Here is a 20768-nt window from a genome sequence, read left to right as displayed (position 1 = left end):
AGACAGAGACAGAGACAGAGAGACAGAGAAAGACAGAGAGACAGAGACAGAGAAAGAGAGAGAGAGGTGTATATAAAACCCATAGTCATTTCTTATTCATTTTTTGAAGGGGAAACACTTGGTGTCCCCATAGCCTTTGCTGCTTGAAAGTCAAACTGAAATCCATTCGAGCAATTTTTACTTTTTACACCCATAATTTCTTTGGATGATGTAAAGTAATTTCAGTTACAAGTTGGGAAAAGTCTGCCAGACCATATTCTCCTTGTGTCACTATGAGAAGTGTGTTTATCTTTCTCCACCCCCTCCTTTTTTTTTTTCTGAAGAGTACTTTGAACAGACTTTTTTTTTTAAAGCAATGGAAAAAATTACTGAGGTCAGTTGCCTTTTAAAATCTAGCATCTTAAAAGAATTAAAGTGAAAGATAGAGTGGTGAGATTCTCACACAACTGAATATGAATTTAAGTAAAAAAAAAAAAAACCAAGAGATTTTACTGTTCTGCATGATGACATTAAGAAGTATACTTAAGCATTGTTTTTAGAACACCTTTTCTGTTGAGAAGCTTTAAAGCCAAAGATTAATTTCTGTGGCACTTGTTTCTTTGCCAAGATTTGCTATCCTGGGTGTGCCAGCTACCTTATTGAGACGTCTAAATGCAGAATCTTTACTTTTCCAAACAAGAGTACAACTTTCATTTTCAGATAACTTTAGCCTTAGGTCTCTAAACTGGTCAAGGGCTTATTAATATGGAACAGGAAATTAAATTAGGAAAAATACATATGGAACAGAGAAGAGGAAGGCTTTTCCTCCCTTATTTTTATTTAACAGGATGTGAAAATTAGCCACTCAGGTTGTAAATTGAACACTGAACCTATTTTTTTCTATGTGATCTTAAATTAGCAAGAATGAGATTAGCATCAGGGTTATTTTAAATATAGCCAGGGTAATAAGTATAGTGATGTTGAAAAGCTGTGACTCTGCAGCCTTAGGACATCCCAGAGGGATTGAACACTGTCCAGGGCTCTAATATGTTATCTCAACACACTCTTGCAAAGTGTAAAATTACAGCATCATGAGTCAGCCCTTTATATGGCATAGAGTACAGTGTAATTGCTGTTTAAATGAACTACTGATCCTTTTAAAAGCAAAAGACCAAAAACTCATGGTGTTTTAAGCTCTTAGCTTTATGTTCTGCAATAGTGAAATTTTTCTAAATCAATGGAAGACTGTTTCATGCTTTATATTGAGAGCTCAGGCAAGGGAGGTTGAAATGCACTTCCAGAGTGTAAGTTGGGGGAGGGGGACCTCAGCTGAACACATTGCACTTTATAGATGATAACTCTTGTAAATAACTTTACTGTATTAGCAAAGAACTAGTATTTACTGTATTAGTAAAGAACTATCTAGTAAAGAACCTTTTTCGTATTAAAGTAGTTGTTGCCTTTCTTGCCTCTGTTAAGTCTTTGTCATTGTTTTATATATATATATATATATATAGAGATGTATTCATAAAATATTATATATTATACTTTCTTATTTTCAAGTGAATGGGACAGAGCAACTGGTAAGAATTTGCACTTGGGTGAAATGTTAACTTTCCATATTTAGTATGTACTTTACATCAAGCTAGAGGGCTTTATTGATAAAGCTTCAAATAAATTATTTTCATTGTCCATTTCTAAAGCTTGAGTGTATAATGATTTTTTAAAATAAGCATTAGCTTATTTTAAGGGACTGTGACTCCAGGCAGATATACAGTAATTGTGCCTACTAGGCCCATGGGACTGGAAAATCCAGATTTAGAATAGTCCTTTTATAAGTACTATGAGAGGTCATCGAGTCCAAACCTCTAGTTTTACAGTTTGGAAAACTGAGGCCTAGAGAAGTTAAATGATTTGCCCAAGGTCACACAGTTATTAAGTAACTAAAACAAGATTTGAACCCAGGTCCTGTGACTCCTAATGCAGTCTGCTTTCCACTACTGCCCAACTTGTATTTTCTTACTTTTAAAAGAGATAGATCAATGATAAACCTTAGTGGCTTTTAATTCAGCCAAAAGGCACATCTCTTACATACAAACTATGATTTCCAGAACACTGAATTCTTAAGGCCTACCTGTAAATTTACTATTTTAATAAAAAAAAATGTATGTTAGCAGTCAATACATTTTCCCATATAAGGTATATATTTTATTTAGACAAATGTTTGACTCCAGGACTTTTTGAAATAACTTCCAACTCTAGGATTCTATGATTATGTCCCTCAGAACAGAATTGGCCCTAACAGAGGGGATAAACAGGATCAGTGCAAGGAACTTATAAAAGCCAGATTTCAGCTCCGTGTTTAAAAAAAAAAAACTAATAATTACAGCTGGCTAAATATGAAATAGGCTAGCTCTTGAGGTAGTGACTTCTTCCTTACCAGAGGTCTTTAAATAAAAAGTCTGAGTGAACAATTTGTGGATGTTAAAAGAGAGTATCAGGCTTCAGATACTGTTTGGACATCTGAGGGTCTAAGAGGAGTTTTTATGTACCCCGGGGTATTTAGACATCTCTAACAGGCAAAACTTTTGAGGTCCTCAAGCAAAGTTCAAAGACCCGTTTAAGTACTAATCTGTACCTAGTCTTCACAATGGATCAGAGAAAAGGGAAGCTCTAAGACCTTCTTAGGACAGGTTGGTTATTGAGCATACAGTGGGAACTTTTTAGTCATCCTAAATCTTTTCCTGATTTCCATTAATGCCCTTATTCATTGGTAAGAAAGTTTTTAGAAAATGTTTTTTCACTAAGGGATGGGAGTCCCACTGAGGAGTTATTTCAGTCATTGGGCTGTAGTAATTGCCGAAGGCCATGAACATATATCTACTCTATACTAGACTTAGAAGTGAAGCTCTGGAAAAGGGGGAGGGCAAGCTCTAGGGAACATTCACATAATGTAGAGCTTCAGGAATGGATTCTGAGCCTGCTTGGTACAGCCACCAGCAAGATAGAATGAGGGATTCAAGCCTTGGGCATTTTAAGGGTAAACACAATGAAAAAAGAACTTCTTAAAAGAACTTCTGAAATGCAGGAAAGGGAAAGGAAAAGGAAAAGATCTGGGTGGGGAAGAGAAATACATTCCAAATCTCTGCCTTGTACTAAGAAGCTACTTCCTGGGAAGACATTATTTCATAGTCAGAGCTAGAAGAGCCCTTAGAGATCATCCAATCTGACCCTCTTATTTGAGGAAACTGAGGCTCAAAGACCTTAAATAACTTTGCTAAGGTCTTACATTTAGTAGGTAGCAGAGTTGGAATTTGATTCAGGTCCTCAGATCCCAAAACTTTTGGTCTTTTCAATGCACCAAGCTGCCTTCCCTAAAAATAACACCTGACCATTTTGATGTTGAGCCATGGCTGTCTTCTTTCCCCACCCTAGACTCGTCAGAAGTGGGATTCAGACCCAGTCAGAACCCCTCCTCAGGTATACTTCCAAGCCCTCTTTAATAGATCCGCTGCACTAAGCAGCCCTGAAATGTGATTGAAAAAGTAGCAAATTTCTCTAGAAATAATTATTTGTGTTGTACCTTGTATTAGTTTCAAAGTACACACCTTACTTTCTCCTTGCCCCAGTTAATTCTTCCACTGTCCATGTTCTTACTGAGATTCCGTTTCTGTGTAGCCATTTTTCAACCATTCCCATCATCATTAGGGTCTGGTAGAGTAGATGATATCACCTCCTAGAGGTTGTAATAATCTGTAAAGTGCCCTGGGTGGGATCCATCATAGAGTTAGAATTGAAAATTATCTTAAAGATCATTAAGTCCAAACTCCTCATTTTACAGATGGGGATATTGGGGCACAGGGAGATGAAGTGATTTACCCATAATTCTTTGCATCATAACTGGCAGAATAGATGCCAATCAATTTGATGTCCAGAGTCTCCATATATGAATTTTACTTTATGTTTAAGATATAGTGGAGAAAAAAAAGAAGGATATAGGAAGGGATAGGTGATCTGTTCAAGGTGAGTAAGAAGGAGCAACAAAGAGAAAACAGTTTGACTTTTGATTCATTTCTTTTTCTTCAGCCATGTAGGGGGATCATTAAATTGGAAAGAGTAGAACTAAATGGTTAACAGGGACTTGGGATACAAGATAAGAAGGGCAATGGTAAATGGATATCTGGTTACCTTTGAGTTCAAGGGACCAACCTCACAAAAACTTGCTTTCAGGTCCTGAAGGAATTGGCAGATGTAATTCTTGAGCCATTGACAATTGTCTTAGAAAAGATTATAGAGAATGTGGCAGATACTGTGTGATCATGAGTCTAAATTTTAAAAAAAGAAAGAGGGAATCTGAAAACTATAACTCAGTTAGCTTATCTTGGATTCCTTTCAGTAGATTGGAATGGTTAGTGAACATTTAGAAAAACTTTTGGTGACACAGAGTCATATGTCTTCATCAAAGAATAAGTCATGCCAAAATGAAAGTATTTCCTTTTCTTTTCATTGATTCACTAGACTGGTGAATCAAGGAAATATTATAAATGTAATTTTTCCTAGATTTTGACAAAGCAGTTGACAAAATATTTCTTGCTGCTCTTGTGGAAAAGATGAAGAGGTATGAGAAAGGTGAGAATACAAGTAGATGAATTTGGATCTGATTGAATGGTCAGACCCAAAGTATAGTCATTAGTAGAAAGAAGTCACTAGTGGATTGTATAATGGATGTGTTCTGGGTCCTGAGATTAGCATTTTTAATCAGTGAGTTGGAGAAGTTCAACATGCAGATGATGGTACAAAGCTGTCAGGGATAACTAACATGCTAAATGACAAAATTAAGATGCCAAAAAAAACCTTGACAGGCTAGAACACTGGGCCTACACTACTAAGATGACATTATTTAGAGACAAATAGTAAGTCTTATGCTTGGATTTAAAAAATCAACTTTATGGAAACAGGATGGGGGAAGGTATGGCTAGATAGTCCTTTGAACTAATTATATTAGTTCAATACAATACCTTTGTGATATAGCAGACAAAAATATAAATGCTTACTTTGACGGCTGTAAGAAGCAGAACATCTAGGCTTAGCGGTATGAGAATCTCACTCTATCCTTACCTGGAGTGAGAAGAGTACTCCAGCTACACCTGGAGTATTTTGTTCAGCTCTGGACATTGCATTTAAGGAAGCATATAGACAAGCTTGTAAGCATTCATAGAACAAGATGATGAAGGCATTTAATAAGGTCATGCCTGATGAAGATCTTTTGAAGAAATTGGGGATAATTAGCCTAGAGAAGAAAAAACTTGGGAGGATGGAGTAGGAGAAAATGATAGCTGTCTTCAAGTATTTGAAGGTCTATCATGTGAAAAAGGAATTCAACTAATTCAACCTCAGCTTGCCTCAGAGAGCTGAAATAGTAACACAAGAGGAAATAGCAGAGGCAAATTTAAGTTTGATTTAAAAAAAAGCTTCATAGCAATCATAGTTACAGCAGTGGAAAGTGGAAAGGAGGGCCTTGAGAAATAGTGGACTTCCCCTTACAATTGGTTTTCAAACAGTGGCTGGATGGCAACTTGATGAAGATCTCTCAGGGCTTCTCAACTATTTATGACAAGACAGCCACTGAGGGCCCTTCCAACTCTTGAGATTCTGAGACCTACCTGAAGGAACTGGAAGGGTTTTTTCTTATCCTTGTCAACCAAATGTTAAGATGGACTTCTGAGTACATAGTGAAATACCTAAGTAAATAGTGAATGATGAGAATTTTTTTTTAAATCAATGGTTCAATTAATTATGTCATAAACTAGCATTTTAGATTTTGATTTACCAAAATTTCATGGGTTTTTACCCATACTTAACAATATCCCTAACATTGCACTAAGAGAAAACAACTTTTGCCCAGATACTACATAAGACTAACAGAGTCCCCAGAAAACATAACTAAGTTAGTAGCAAGGATAAGCAGAATTCATATAATTACTCTAAGAACATCATTAAATTTACTATAAACTTAATACCCTCATTTCTTTTAAATTCTAAGTATTTGGGCACATACAATGGGGAAAAATGGAGATACAACCCCAAATAATATGACTGACTTATCTATAAATGCCCCCTCCTCACCCCAGCAATGAGAGATAGTTTAACTGTGATTCAAGTGATAGGAAAATTCTAATCAAAGTGCTCCTACAATATGAAGCACAAAACCTCTTCATCTTAGCTGTTGTGTCTAGACCTTGTCCGGTCTCTTTTTTTCCCCCCTTTTTTCTAGATGGAGTGGCTCACAACAGATGTAAAGTCCTTGGCCTTCTTTCCATTGTTTCATTGGGGTGGTGGCCAATACAATAAAGTCCAAACAGAGCTGGAATCAATTATATTTTTAAGATATTCATTTGAGAATTATTTTTATGACATTCTAATAATGTTAAGTATAAACCAATGAAAAGTTTCAGTTATAACAAGGAAATTATTCTTTACTTACTATATTTTTTTATATTGTGTAGCATGCCCCAAGTAAGCCTTAGTACACTCTAAGAAAGAACTCTATATTATACAGAAACAAACAAAGGTTAAGATTTCAATTCAACTTTTAATGATTTTTAAAAATTTTTGTGAGCCACATTAAGATGCTTAACATTTAAATAGCATTTTTTAAAATAAAAAGTTCAACTCATATAAAAAGATATTTTAAAATAGTAAAATTATCAGTATTTGCATTGTTAAAGTCTGTCACATTAGATTTCAAAAGGTATATTCCTCTTTATGTGTACATATTTTTTATTTTTCTGACAAACACTTTCCAGGAGACAGTCATTGTAGAAATTGCTTACAAAATAATTCTGTGAATCTCTTATTTTCTTACCATCTCATTCCTTACCCTAATATGGTATGGAACCAGACTGCAATTACAGCTTCACAATTGCTTTATTATATGGGTTGAAATATACTCCTGAAGCTCTTATTACACTTTACATACACCATTTGCACAGGATTGCTGATGGCTGTCAGCAGCTCTTCCTCAGTACAATCAGCCATTCTTACCATGTTGTGTTTAAATTCGGAGCAACACAAATAGAAAGCTTCTCTCTCTTTGGTGATGAATTTTTAATGTTGAAGCATTTGTAATAATCCCCATGACTTCATTATAGCATTGTGCAGAATCAGAACCATGAATTTTATGATATTTGATATTTATTTGTAATCTTTAAGAAGGAAAAAGATAAACACAATAACAGTGCAGTGGTGTGAGTTTGTGACTATCAACCTGAGGATTATTAATGTCATTAGGGGTTCCATTCCCTTTTCCTTGAAAGAGGCTGTTTAATATTTCTTACTTAAAATAATTCATTTAAAAGCTCTCCAATAATTGCTTTTAATGGGAAAAATCACTCCAATTCTTGTCTCATTCTTCAAAATGAAAAGTGAGATGTCACATCTAAATATGAGATACCTTTACATTTAATGACAAAAACAAGAACCTTTCTTTTATGCTTGCAAAGAGAAATGCTCTCCTTTTCTTATTGTATTTTATCAGTGCTTAGGGTCTTTGAGAGGCCTCCAAAAAGAGATCTAGTTGGCTAGGGAAGCCATATGGCACAGTCTGTTACCCTCTTCCCTTGAACAGGAATTTATACCCTTTCACTTATCTTGTAAATTGCAGAATTTTCTTTTACACTAGTAAAACTAAGTGTTAGAACTTCTTTCCCAAGGTTAAGACCTTTTAAATATAAATTGACAATATTAGTTTGTAATATAACATTGAATGCCAAAATTGAGTGGTAGTATCTTCTTAGAAATATTTGAATGATTGAGTAAGCCAAGTATGGTTTTGTGTGTGTGTGTGTGTGTGTGTATGTACAATGTTAGATATTAATTAATATATATTAATCATAGTATAATATATATTAAGTATACTTGCTTGGAGATTGTATCAATACAAACCTAAATTAGAGTAACAAATTTTGAAATTATGTCTATAATTTATTTAGTATTACATATGTAAAAATTTTGTTGTTTTTATGTCACACAACCTGTTATACATCATATATTTATAAAAACTACAGAATAAGTTAGCTTTTTGAAATTAGAGTAATGTCGTGGGAAAAGTGTTGGCCTAGGAGTCAGGATTTTGACCAGATGAATGACCAGAGACCATTCATATTATCTCTCTGAGACTCAGTTTTCTCAACTCTTGCTTGGGTCCCTTTCAGCATTTAAGGTTCTGTGATTCATATTGTTTTTTTGGATGATGAACGTTCCCAATGGCAAGCTATTTTGAGTATCCAAGTACGAGGGAGGTGGATCCTGGAGCATCAAGTGAGAAAAATAATTGTAAAAAAATAGTAAACAAATTTATTTTTATTTATAACAGGTTGCATGAAATAAAAACCTAATTTTTTTTACATCTAGTAGCTATACAATAAAAAAGATGACTAAATTTCTAACTTTCTGACTTTTCATTTTATTTTCTAAAATTATCTTTAGTTTTCTATTGAAACCTTTATTCATTTTTCATTCTCCTCTACATTAATACTCTAAATACTAAAGTATAGCACCCCCTTCCATGCTCTAGTTTTTCCCACATCATAACATTTATTTGGAGAAATGTATGGTATGGTGACAAGTGCTAGATTTGTGTTCAGAAGATGAGTTAAAATCCAAGTCTGGCCACCTAGTGTGTAACTTTGGAAAAGTTTCCTGTTTTGGATCTCAGTTTCCTCACCTGTAAATTGAGGTGGGTGGACTAGGAATCTCTAAGGTAGCTCCTAACTCTGTATCTTTGATCCTATGAAGTCTATCCTTTGACATTTTTTAATAGGAAAGCTAATACTAAGTGTGAAGATCTTTATGCTGCTATCTAGGGGACAAAATATTCATTCAATCATCTTCTGAGGTTGTTTTATTAAAAAAAAAACCCATGATGTCCTGAATCCTTCCTACTCATAAATGAAAGTCTTAACCCAAAGGCATCATGTCTAATATAATATCTAATAAATATCTGATATAATGTATAATGTGGAACACAACTTATTCTTGTTATATACTATTGTTATGTTATAAATGATTGTTATATGAAAATTATTTTGGCATAAAATGACTGAACCTCTTGGTTATAGATGACTGAATGTCATTGATTGGAATGAGAAAGCTAAGTTCCAGTCTACACCAGGGATGGGATGCCAGGCAACTTTGAGTCAAATATTATTGGGAGAGTCCTCAAAAGTCAGATGGGAGGGTCTCAGCATTCAATCTGAGCACAGTAGTGATCAGGAATGGGGCAGGTAAGAAGTAGGCACAGGAAGTAATGATATCAGAAGTTTAGAGAAATTTTGAGGAGGGGTGGGTCAGAAAAACAGGATACCGTGGCAAGATGACACGCAGAAATCTCAAGACAAATAATTAGTTGAGATTTATACATTGAAAGAACAAGATAATAAAACAAACCGAAAGATAGATATCTGTTCCAGTATTAGGGAGGTGAGATCATTTGAGGCAGTCTTTTTCCAACATGGGCTTTCATATGGTTCAATGTGTAGTAGGAACCAATTCTAGTGTAGTTGGTTGCAATTCTTTGAGTTGGAACAAAAAATTAATTGAAGATTTCTGGCCAATCTGGGGTATGTGCGAGCTGAGGAAGCTGATAGAGTAAACCTGACCGCTCTTCCCTAAGTTGTTTTTGTTTAAGTTACCACCATCTTTCTCAGGTCTCCAGCATCTGTTACCTTGGCATTGTCCTTGATGCCTCACTCTCTCTCATTCCCTATATCCATCCATTTCCTCAAAGCACCCTGTTTTTTTTTTCAGTTATTACCTTAACTCTCTACCTCCTTGCCTAGACTATTGCAACAATTTCCAAATTAGTCTCCCTGTCTCAAGTTTCTCACTACCCCAGTCTATGCAAAATTGTTTTGGGAACAAAATAATTTCCCTTAAGCACTGATCTGATCATGTGACTCCCCTATTTAATCAACCCCCGTGGTTTTACTATTGCTTCTAGGATAAAGTATAAATAAACTCTACACAATGTGGTGCCACCTATCTTTCCAGATTTACTTTCCTCCTCCTGTACTCTTTGGGTCCAGTTAAACTGTCCTCTCTGTTCCTTTCACACAACACTCCCATCTCCAGGCCTTTCCATCTGCATGGAAGGCATTCTCTCCTCTGCCTCAAAGAGTTCCTACTCTGCTTTTGAGGTGTAGTCCAAGCACCATTTTCTGCTTGAAACCTTTTGTGACCCACTTCTACTCTCATACTAGAGGCCACCCTCCCAGACTACCTTACTTTGTCTATCTTTGTATTAACTTCATATGTGTGTATGTGTCTGTATGTGTGTGTGTATATATATATATATGTGTGTGTGTGTGTATGTTTTTGAATCATTTCAGTTTTGTGACTCCATTTGGGGTTTTCTTCACAAAGATACTGGAGTGGTTTGCAATTTCCTCCTCTAGTTAATTTTACAGATGAGGAAACTGAGGCAAACAGGATTAAGTTATTTGCCCAGGGTCACACAGCTAGTAAGTGTCTGAGAACTCAGGTCCTCCTATTGAAATTTTTCTCATTATTTAGTACCCAGTTCAATTGTTATCTGTTCCATAGCAAGAAATAATGTTTGTCTTTTTTTTTTTTAAAGCAATTGGGGTTAAGTAACTTGCTCAAGGTTACATGGCCAGTTATTTCTGGATGTGGTGCTAAGTATCTGAGCCCGGATTTGATCCCCAGGTCATCCCCACACTGGAGCCAGTGCTCTTACTTGCTGAGCCACCTGGCCGCCCCAAATGTTTGTCTTTTGATGTACTTTGTATATTCCCTATGTACTTCTTGTATTCCAGTTCATATTAAAGTTATCCACCTACCCCCTTACTGGATTGTAAGTTTTTTAAGGGCAGAGGGCACATCTTATTCACCCCTTAATACCCCACATAGTGTGTAGCACAGTTTTGTATATGTATTGGGTAATTATGTTGAATGAACCAGCAACTTATTTTACATAACCTCTTAAACAGACCTATTTTATAACAAGTACTTCTGTGTGAAAGTCAGCCAGTTAATAAACATTTATTAAGTGCCTATTATGTTCCAGGTACAGTGCTAAGGGTTGAAAGCATATCATAGCTCCATGATCCTAGGTTTACAGAAGCATTTTAACCCCTTGAGGAGGATGAATAAAATCATTGAGCCAATTCTGTTGAATAACTGTAGAAAGAATATGCCCATTGTTAAAATCTAAATAAGGATAACCTCATGATTTACTATAGTGGATTGTGTGCTGGGTCTGGAGTCAAGGAGGCCTGTGTTCAAATGTCACATCAGTCATTCGTACTATCACCTTGGACAAATCACTCTCTGGGTCTCAGTATCATCCTATGACGAATGGGAGTTGTTTTGAGGATCAGATGAGATAATTATGCAGAATTCTTTGCAAACCTTAAGGTGTTACTTGAAAGTTATTATAGTTTAAAAGGTAATAATCTTAAGTTTTAAGAATATGTGGTAATTAAACATACCACCAAGCCTACATTTATAAAAACGTGTTTATACCTTTACAACTTGCGAAGCTGATTTTCTTTTCCAAAATGTCAGTAGATTCCTTTGCATCTTCTTGGGAGTAAGGGTTTTAAGACATATCCATCCCTGGCCAGATGAAGGTAACAACTTCAGACTCTCAAGAGAAACTGACATGGTTCAATTGCCCATACTGCTATTAGCAAGTGGGTTGAAACAATTGACTTAAGATGAGTATACTAAATCTGGCAGAATTTTGGATCAGATATGAAAATGCTGAAGTATACCAAAAATGTATTTCCTCCTTACTTAGCCCCTTATAATCCTAGCTTCTTTTGAGATTCAATTTAGGTGTCATTTTCTCCTGGAAGCCTTTCCTAACACCTTCAAATGTTAGTACTAGCCCTCAAATTATCTTCCATTTACCCATCTGTTTAATGGAATAGTTGGGACTATTAGGCAGGGACTGTTTAGGTTTTTTGTTTTGTTTTTTGCCTTTGTATCCCTGGCCTGATGATGTTTTCTACTTGGTAGGAATTTAAAAAATTCTTCTTAAATTGCTGAATTGAATTATAGCAGCCATAGAATTATTAAAGTCACTTAATCAGCTTATGCCAGTAAATTACCTCCACAGCTGCCCTGTAGGCAAAGAAAAACCCCTGAAGCTGGCAACTCACTTAGATTGTGACAACCTGGGGCAGCTAGGTGGCACAGTGAATAGAGCACGGGCCCTGGAGTCAGGAGGACCTGAGTTCAAATCCAGCCTTGGACACAACACAAAACTAGCCGTGTGACTTTGGGCAAGCCACTTAACCCCAACTGCCCTACCTTCTTCTCTCCAAAAAGCAAAAAAATAAAAAAAGGTTGTGAAGACCTGGCCTCAGGGATCCTTGTTATCTACAAATTCTGACCTACTTCCTAGTTTAGTTGACTAATATTCCCTTCAATATTCATTTAGGTATTTAAGAGCTTTTTAACATGGTGTACATGATTTACAGAATACCATTAGAGACATAGATTCCATCTACAACATAGGCCCAGCCATATGTATATGGTAGGTCCCTGGTCCAAGCCTGGTCTTTTACTATGTAGATAAAATTGTTGTCTAATCTATATGGTATGATGTAAGTTGTAACTGATTTGACAAGGGGCATTTGTTTCCAAATACCTGTATCACATTAATTCCATGGCCACTAATTATTTAGAGTATCCCATTGCTTAGTGCAGTGATTTCAATTTGTGGTCCAAGTGAGTTCTCAAGACCCTTTCAAGGGGTCTGTGAGGCGAAAAACTATTTTCATAATAATGAGACATTTAATTTCTGATATTTCTAATATTTTAATTTCATATATATGTATGTGTGTGTATGTATATACATATTCCATATAAACAAAAGTTCTTTGAGGGGTAGTCAGGAATTTTTAACAGTGTAAAGGGGTCCTGTCACCAAAAAGTTTGAGAATCTCTGGGATAAATGATAGAAGGGGGAAAATAGAGGACAGGTAGATTTCTGAGGTGGGGGATCATGGTATGACAATCTCTGACTGGACAGGAAATGGAATGAAGGTACAAAGTGGGGGAAAGGTGGTTTTAAATGATAGGGTACCTCTGCCTGAGGGACTGAAAGATAGTAGGAGAGTACACCCAAAACAAATTCATGTTTTGCTGCTGCCTAGTCATAATGATAGATTTTAGAGAACATCTAGTCCTAACTCCATATTTTACTGATAATGAAATTGACTCCCAGAGTAGTTAAAGGATTTACCCATGATTACCCAGGTGGTAAGTGGCAGAACAAGGATTCGAACCTAGATCCTTCGACTCCAAATCTGACACTTTCACCACTATACTATGCTGCCTCCAAAGAACTTTTCCTACATCTGTATATACTATGCATTCTTGAAGGGGGCAACAAGGTGGTGCAGTGGATAGATTGTAGGGCCTGGAGTTAGGAAGACTCAGCTACCTGAGTTCAAATTTGACCTCAGGCACTTACTAGGTTTGTGACCCTAGGCAAGTCGCTTAACCTTGTTTACCTCATCTATAAAATGGGCTGGAGGAGGATCTTGACTGAAAACAACTGAAACACAACTGTTGAAAGAATCCTAAATTTGAAATCAAAATTCCTGGATTTGAATACCAGCTCTGTGTATTGAAATAACCTTGGACAAGTCACAAAATTTCTCTGGCCCTCATTTAGCATTTTTTAAAAAATACATTGTACTAGATGATTCTAAGATCAGTTCTAACTCTAAATAATAGGATTAAGTAACTTTTTCTGGACTCATTTTTCATCTCTGTATGAAGAGGTCTCAGACTGAGAGGTAGATGATCTCTAACTACTGTCTTTCCCAGCTTTAATCCTTTGACTATAAGACATTAGCATTTGGAGGTAGGATGGTTCTTAGAGTTCATCAAGTCCAAGACTCTCATTTTACAGATCGGAAAACTGAGGTCCAAAAAAGTTAAGCAATTTGTTGTTGATTCTGTGACTATTCCTGTGAATCTTCATGCTGGCTAAGCTTTTTGTAATTATTCAATTTTTTTTTTTTTTTTGCCTTTTGGAGGGCAATTGGGGTTAAGTAACTTACCCAAGGTTACAGGCTAGTTTTTGTGTGTGTGTGTGTGTGTGTGTGTGTGTGTGTGTGTGTGTGTGTGTGTGTGTGTTAAGTGTCTGAGGCCGGAACCGAACTCGGGTCCTCCTGACTCCAGGGCTGGCACTTTACTCACTGCACCACTAGCCGCCCCTGTTACACTATTTTCTAAAAATGTAAAACATGATATGATTTATTTCAAGATGATTCTGAGACAAGCACCAAAGTACTCCTAGAATTTTAAAAGTTGTGTATTCTCAAATTTACATAATTACACAGCCATATTTTCATATACCATAACATTTTAATTTATTTTAAATAAATTTCACTTCTATTTATGTGTTCATGATCATTTCTTCTAGCTAACATTCACTTCTATTTGTTGGCAATAGTGACTTGTACATACTATTTTAACATAGCTTCATTTTTGAAAATACCACTATTAGAAGCCATTTTATACTTTTGAAGATATGGCCCTATGTGTAATTCAGTTGTTAATAGTCTCAGTCTTGGCTATTATTTAGTCAGACCCCCAAACTTCAAACTAACTTTTAGGCTTCTGTTTTCCAGCCTGGCCAGACTGGAATAAAACCACTTCAAAGGACCACTACAATGATTATCTCTGCTAATAGATATTAATGGATACTTAAACTCATTAAAGTCATTTAATCAACAGTATAGCATAGGCAGGGGTTAGGTGACAATAAGAATTATATCGCCTATTTGATAAATGAATGAAATTTACATATGGCTTTTTCAGTAAGCCAGTTCTGTGGAATACTTGGAGCATTAGCAAGATCACTATATCTACTTAATTCAAATCTCTAGGGGCAGTAAGAACTCCCAAGGAAATGCAAATTAATTGTTTACTGTATTATATACTTGTACTTTTTAAACAGCTGTAAATATATGGAGATTATCTCCAATTGATTGCCATTCCTTGCAGGAATGTTGGAGGGTTTGGGGAGGAGACTGGAGAATTAAAAGCCCACTAACACTGACAAAGAATGTTTCTGGAAATAAAGTATTATGTGTGATTTTTATTATGTGGTAGAACTGATTTTTTTTCCCCTTTGGGAACAAGTCTCTGAAATTATCAAAGGGAAAAGATAATTCATTTCATTATATTCACTTTATACCCATATTTACAGGAATGGATCTAATGCCAAAATATATGCTGAAAAAAATGGAACACATTAAAATAATGCTACAGTCAAATTAATCACACTCATCTTGCTGAGTTCAATCAAATCTTTTAAGAGACTTATTAGCTGTGTGACCCATGACAAGCTACTTGGTCCTGTTTGTCTCAGTTTCCTTATCTGTAAAATGATGCAAAAAAAAAAGTACCCTAATGGGGTCACAAAGAGTTGGACACAACTGAAAATGCCTGAACAATAACAAATACTCAAATTAGTAATTTACTTTAGGATACAAAAAAAAATTCTTCTGCTAACTACCCATGTCACCCTGGATATGTCACTTAAGCCCTCCTGGTCTCTATAGCTCTGACTCTTCGTTGCAGTGCCTAAGTTGAGTTCAAATGACACTAAATACGACAGTCCCTGTTAGTTAACTTTTGGTTCACTGTTTAAAAAAATAATATATGGATCTATGGTTGATTCTTCTTGGGTCATTTCAGAAAAGTTGAATTTCAGAAAAGGTAATTATAACAATGTTAAAAATTAAAAAATAAACAGAGACCCCCAATTTAGTAAGATCATCATTTGGTCAAGGCCCTACTTACACAACCAAGAAAGCAGTTCTAATACATGGGAGGTTCCCATGTAAGTGAACATTAAGAGAAAGCATTTGTGATTGCATACATAGAATGAAGATATAGTGCAGTGTAGTGTAATGGGAAGATAGTGAGCTTGGAAACTAGAAAACGGGTTTTTGTCCTGCCTCTGAAATATTAGCAGGGTAACCATAGGAAAGTTCCTTTAACCTCTAGCCCAGAGGTGTCCAACACACCGTCTGTACTCAGCCAGAAGCAGATTAAAATGTCATTCTTGTTAGATTTTAATGTGTTGGTGTATTAATTTTAAAAAAGGAAATATATGGTTTTCTAAGTCAATATGTATTCCACAGGGTTCCTTGTGGATACTTTAGTAGCCCCCTTTTCTATTCTTCTATCCTATTCTATTCTTTCTTTGAGTTTGACACCATTTCTCTAAGTCTTTGGGTTACAGTGAAGCTGCTGACATACACTGGTAGAACAGCTTTCTTTACCAGGGAATCCCATATCCTAATGACCACACAGCTCTAATCCCTAGTTCCTATATACAAGAAGTGATGGGGATGACTTAGTTTTGAGCTACAATAGATGGGAAAATGATGGAAAATGAACAGAAACAAGAACGCAGAGAAGGGTGAAAAGAAGCAATACTCAAAAGATCAGAATTTTAAATTCAGTAGGATCGTCATAGTTTCAAAGCCTAGAATTGAGAGAAAGGTAAGAGCTGGCTACATGGAAATGGAAATAATCTACAGTGGGTGTCTTCTTTTGGCCTTTGTATTAGAAAGTGATACTTCTGACAGTGATCATTAACAGTGGCATGTGTTTGTGTATGTGTGTGTGTGTGTGTGTGTGTGTGTGTGTGTACACAAGGACCTTGACTATAAATCAGTGGGAAAGAATTCAAGAAGAAAATTGCTGCTTTATATTCCCTGATTTTGCTATGTAGACCTGTATTCAAGATGACCTTAAGGAAAATATAAAACTCTCCTAAAATATCCACATGACCTTTCCTTTGCTCCATTAATTCTCTACCTCATGTGTGTTTTATATCCGTAAGGTAGGGATTGTATTCTAATCTAAAGCACTTATCAATGTTTTCTGCACATTTTTTATATACCCCCGTTTCCCTGAAAATAAGCCCTCCCCTTACTGTGTAAGATTCCTCTAAAATAAGCCCTCCCCCGAAAATAAGCCCTATTGAGATTGCTACTGTAGTGAAGGTGATCCCCTGCGCTACACGCTACATTACGGTACCCTCTGTATGCACCGTCCCACCCCCCTCGGTGAAATGCACGCCATGCTCCGAGCTGCATCCAATCAGAGCTGCAGCAGTGAGTGCGTCATCCTGTTCTTCCCCAGTGATTTGCTTATTGAATAAAGGTACATTTTTTTGTTCACATTTACCTGTTTATTCAAATTGCTGTCAATGTTCATTAAAATAAGCCCTCCCCTGAAAATAAGCCCTCTGGTGTTTTTCTGTCCAAAAAATATAATAAGACAGTGTCTTATTATCGGGGAAACATGGTATGTAGATAGGATCATAGAATGTCAGAATTAAAATTGTCCTCAGAGATCTTCTAATCCAATGGTTCTCAAACTTTTTTACCTCAGTATTGACACCTTTACACTCTTAAATCTCCTGGCTTCATCTTTTGATATTTACTGTGTTAGAAATTAAAACATTTTAACAGTATTATGAAAAAGGTTTTGATCTTTAGGACCCCCCAGAAAGGGTCTTGAGACTTCCAAGTGCCTCCAGGCCACACATTAAAGACCCTACTAGTCCAACTTTCCTATTTTACTGATGGAGAAACTGAGACCCAAAGAGATTAAATGACTCGTCAAAACTCATGAAGCTAGTTTATGACAGAATATAAACTAGGCCCCAGGTTTCTGACTCCCAGTGTAGTGCTCTTTCCATAAATGAACAATACCTGCTGGTGATTAGTAAATTCAATTACATAACTAATTAAGTTCAATGTTAAAAATATGAAAACATTAAAAAAAATTATACCGGTGAGACATTGAGTCCATTCATCCTTTTTTTTCCCTGTCTGACAATAGAACAAGAGAATGAACCTGGGTCTTTGTTTTATTCTTTATATCTGAGCCTATAAACTCTACCTTATCTAACAAGAAACTACCAGGAAATCTAGAAAGAACAATCAGAAATGCACTGATAAATTGATTTATGTTTTCTTTGTAGAACTTAATATCTTTCTGATTTCTTAAAGCCATGAATAAGAAGATTATTGACATGTTTGATGAAAGTTTCCTGGCTTTTTTTTCTTATAAATCTTTGAAAAAGTACTCATAACCATATTAGGGTCAAAATGATAATCACAGTCATAAAGAGATTACATTTCTGAAGATAATTTATGAGGCATCAGTTTTACTGTGTGTCTTGTGTTGCTAAGACAATTGAGTTTATTGTTTTCTAAATTAAGATGTATGCAAATGAGTACTTTATGTTTTCTCTATCTGATCAAACACCCAAAACTGGACCAGAGGAAGTTTAGTTTGTCTTGCAATGAGTTGGTGGTGGGTTAGTTTATGACCTGTTTGCAGATTTCAGAACTTCATGTACATTTTCTCATTTAGAAAAAAAAGTAGAATAAATTGCTTTATGCTCAACATCGTTCAGATGCATTGAGTCCAAGGAATAAAGAAATCTTTAGTAGAGTGTTAAAAAATGCAGAAATATTGCCACATTATCCTTGTGCTACTTTAAACAAAAATCAACATTGTACCTGGTGTTGAAGAATGAGAAAAAAGAGAAAGAAGTGCCAGAAGTCTAAAAGACAACAGGATTAGACCTTAAGTCAGATGGAACCACACAGGATGACTTTAGAGCCAGTGTTTCTTACAAGTTTCTAACTCTTTCAGTGGGTTCAAAGACAAAGTGCTGGTATACATCCTGACGTGATTGTGATTTAGAAGAAACACAAAAAGACTAAGTTGGAGAATTTTTTAAAAATACATAAAATTAGGGATAGGCCATATAGGTGGGTTTCTCCTTAAGAAAATCCAGTATTCAAAAGCTTGCAGGGTAAATGAATGAAGAGGTATTATTCCCTTTATAAAAAGGATTCCCTAAAAGCTTTTTCTAAGTTATTCAGTACTACTACCCTGGAAACTAAGGAAGAACCAAAATTTTATTGGGATTGGATTTCAATAGAATTTTTTAAAAACACATGAGTGATTATTAAATAACCAAATATTGGACCTTTTTTCCCCTTTGGAGATTAGATCAAAGCTTAGTTCCCTGAAGGTCAGGGTGGATGATGAGATGAAATCTTGGAGTTATAGCCCCACCCAACTAGAGAACCTTACAAAGCATTTGTTGTTTGTCCTTCTCAAAGAAGACCATGACATCAGGGAGGTGATGCCAATGCAAGTGAATTGGATTTAAGTGAGTGTGCAAAGTCTCCAGCCTCACTTTCTCCTCCAGAGCCATCCGGAGGTAAGTTATAGATAATATATAATCTATAGATATAGATTGGTAAGTTATAGATCCTCTAGAGCTACTGGAGATGACCCTCTGTAGCAGCAACCACACTGGCATACCCAGGATGGCTACTAGCACAGGTTCCTAGATCTGCTTTACTAGGAAAGACAGCAGTTTAAGAGGTCAACAATCTTTTTTAAATTACATTCACTAGTTCAGGGGAAGTCAGTACACTGGACTTCAGAGAAAATACAGACAGAGAAATAAAGACCAACAAACCTAGCTCTGCCTGAATCAAAGCAATATTGCTATAACTTTACATATATCCCTGACTCAAGAGAACCTTTACATCTGAGCTGTTGGGGAGCTCTGTACTTAGGGCCACTCACAATCTGGACCGGGGAATCACAAGATCCTTCTCATAAGTGAGCCTCCAAAGCAAAATACCAACTCAGAGTATATATACATTTCTCAGAGCCAGAAGGCATCACAACCCTGGTGACTCAGTGTCTACTTAGAAATTAGCAAAAGGTGTGAAAGCCTTCCTACAAGCTAGCCTCCCCTAAGCAAACTTCCTTTAATGTGCTCCAAGGGAGACCTATTAATGTGCTGGGTGGGAAAAGATATAAAATCTTCTTTAACATTAACATTTAACAATTACATTACACCCTCACAAAGAATTTAATCTGAGGTGTATTCTGGCCCATTGTGTTCTACTTAGCCAGATTGAGTAGGGATAAATCCCCTTTCTCCTCCATTGCCCTAGGTAGGGATAGTATGGATAAGAGATGTCTCTTAGGGCTTAGACTTGGGTAATCAGAGTCATGTCCCCCAGCCTCTCATTAGAATAAGCCCTCCTCTTATAATATTCATTCTCTGTAATCGTTAACCAATCAGAGTTGATTGCCACTCTCAGGAACATCTACTTTTCCAAGTGCATGTAAGTGTTGAGGTCTTTAGCATTGGGGAGTGATGCTGACCCATTTTATTATTTGCTAGTATGATTAATAAAATGATTAATTAATTAATTACCCAGAAACTATATGTCTCCAACTTTTTATATATGTCACAGAAGTCTGGCATTTAAAGTGAGGTGCATTTGTTTTTAGTGTGTTAGAGATCCATAAAAAAGGTTAAGGTAATCCTAAATTTGTAGTGTGCCTTTAGTAACGGTTTTTGCTATAGAACATCCCATTGTTATTCAGAATAATGTTGAGATCTTTGAAACATGAAAATAAAACTTTGAAACATGCAACTTTCCTAAAGTTGGAGTGCCTAAGCAGTGAAGTTAATAGAGTTTTGTACCTGGAATTCCAACCTTTCCTCTGACACAAGCCCCAGGCCAGGTCACTTAACATTTGTCTGCCCTGGTTTTCTCATTTATAAAATGGAGATGCTAATAGCATCAATCTCACCAAATGAGATAGCACATATAAAGCATTTATAAATTTTAAGGTACTATGTAAAGACAATTACTATGATTATGACTATAACTACT

The 20768-nt window shown here is 36.0% G+C and overlaps 1 protein-coding gene across 2 annotated transcripts in view; it reads left to right on the top strand.

Moving 5' to 3' along the window:
* Nucleotides 1–20768, top strand: part of TOX (thymocyte selection associated high mobility group box) — a 387018-nt gene that overhangs the window by 14996 nt on the left and 351254 nt on the right. The gene's annotated exons all lie outside the window — the stretch shown is intronic.

The sequence above is a fragment of the Petaurus breviceps genome, unplaced genomic scaffold (assembly GCF_028583685.1).
Source record: "Petaurus breviceps papuanus isolate PSGF00001 unplaced genomic scaffold, PetGlider_PUasm1.0 38, whole genome shotgun sequence".
Classification (NCBI taxonomy): Eukaryota; Metazoa; Chordata; class Mammalia; order Diprotodontia; family Petauridae; genus Petaurus; species Petaurus breviceps.
The sequence above is the reverse complement of the archived record's forward strand: the minus strand, read 5'-3'. Positions and strand labels throughout refer to the sequence as shown.